This window comes from Cebus imitator, unplaced genomic scaffold, assembly GCF_001604975.1.
Source record: "Cebus imitator isolate Cc_AM_T3 unplaced genomic scaffold, Cebus_imitator-1.0 Scaffold280, whole genome shotgun sequence".
NCBI lineage: Eukaryota > Metazoa > Chordata > Mammalia > Primates > Cebidae > Cebus > Cebus imitator.
This window is the reverse complement of record NW_016107595.1, coordinates 2,324,821-2,326,630: the sequence shown is the minus strand read 5'-3', so window position 1 is coordinate 2,326,630 and position 1,810 is coordinate 2,324,821. Positions and strand designations below refer to the sequence as shown.

Sequence of the window (1,810 nt, the reverse complement as noted above, 5' to 3'; positions counted from 1 at the left end):
AAAAAAAAAAAAAAAAAATTGGGCTGGGTGCGGTGGCTCACGTCTGTAATCCTGCATGTTAGGAGGCCAAGGTGGGCAGATCACAAGGTGAGGAGATCAAGACCATCCTCGCTAACACAGTGAAATCCCGTCTCTGCTAAAAATACAAAAAATTAGCTGGGTGCGGTGGCAGGCATCTGTAGTCCCAGCTACTCACTCGGGGGGCTGAGGCAGGAGAATCGCTTGAACCCAGGAGGCGAAGCTTGCGGTGAGCCGAGATCACACCACTGCACTCCAGCCTGGGTGACAGAATGAGACTCCACTTCAAAAAAAAAAAAAATTAGCTGGATGTGGTGGTGTGCACCTGTAGTTCCAGCTACTTGGGAGGCTGAGGTGGGGGGACTACTTAAACCCAGGAGGTCGAGGCTACAGCGAGTCATGATCATACCACTGCACTCCAGCCTGGGCAACAGAGCGAGACCCTGTCTCCAAAAGCAAAAATCCTATCCATAAATCCAGGCAGTCCTTCTGTCAGCCAATCAACTGCATTGATCAGTAGCCGCCTTTCAGTTGGACAAGTACACAGATTAGGGAGACGTGAGGAAGTCGGTGCTGGGGGCACATAACTTCGTCTGGGGAGTTGGAGAGGCCTAAAAGTCACGAGGAGGTGACTGATGTTGGAGTCAAGACTGGAAAAGTGGGCTGGGCGCGGTGGCTCACGCCTGTAATCCCGGCACTTTGGGAGGCCGAGGCAGCTGGATCACTTGAGGTCGGGAGTTCAAGACCAGCCCATCTCTATTAAAAACACAAGAATTAGCCGGGCATGGTGGTGCACACCTGTAATCCCAGCTACTTGTGAGACTGAGGCAGGAGAATCCCTTGAACGTGGAGGCAAAGGTTTCAGTGAGCCAAGATCGGGCCGCTGCACTCCAGCCTGGGTGACAGAGAAGAAAAAAAGCCTGGAAAGAGGAGTTCTCAGAGGAAGGCATTTTGGGCAGAGGCCATAGGGCATGCAAAGGCCCTGAGCTCAGTGGTTTGAGGGGCAGCAGGAGGCTGGTTTGTGTGTCTGGATTGCAATGGACGCAGAGTGAGTAGAGGCAGAGCCGGGCGGAGAGGAAGGCCAAAGGCCAGGCCAGGGTTGGGATCTTACTCCACTTGCAGTGGGAGCCACAGCAAAGGTCTAAGAAAGGGACACGTGCATTTATTTATTTAAAGTCAACAGGGTCTCACTCTGTCGCCCAGGCTGGAGTGCGGTGTCGCCATCACAGCTCACTGCAGCCTCAAACGCCCAGCTCCAGCAATCCTCCCGCCCCAGCCTGCCATTTTTTAATTTGTTGTTGAGATGGGGGCTCGTTATGTTGCCCAGGCTGGTCTCGAACTCCTGGGTTCAAGTAATCCACCTGCCTTGGCCTCCCAAAATGCTGGGATTATAGGCATGAGCCACTGCGCCTGACCCTGATTTAAATTTACAGAAGACCTTTTGTAGTAGGTTGAATTATCTGCCCTCAAAATTCATGTTCACCTGAGACCTCAGAATGTGACCTTATTTGGGCAAGGTGTGGTGGCTCAGGCCTGCAATCCCAGCAGTCTGGGAGGCTGAGGTGGGTGGATCACCTGAGGTCAGGAGTTTGAGACCAGTCTGGCCAACATGGAGAAACCCCATCTCTACTAAAAATACAAAATTAGCTGGGCGTGGTGGTGCATGCCTATAATCCCAGATACTTGGGAGGCTGAGGCAGGAGAATTGCTTGAACCCAGGAGGTGGAGGTTGCAGTGAGCCGAGATCGTGCCATTGCACTCCAGCCCGGGTAACAAGAGCGAAACTCCATCT

The 1,810-nt window shown here is 52.8% G+C and overlaps 1 protein-coding gene across 4 annotated transcripts in view; it reads right to left on the bottom strand.

The window, feature by feature from the left end:
• PGPEP1 (pyroglutamyl-peptidase I) overlaps nucleotides 1-1,810 on the bottom strand; it is a 23,430-nt gene that overhangs the window by 6,502 nt on the left and 15,118 nt on the right. The gene's annotated exons all lie outside the window — the stretch shown is intronic.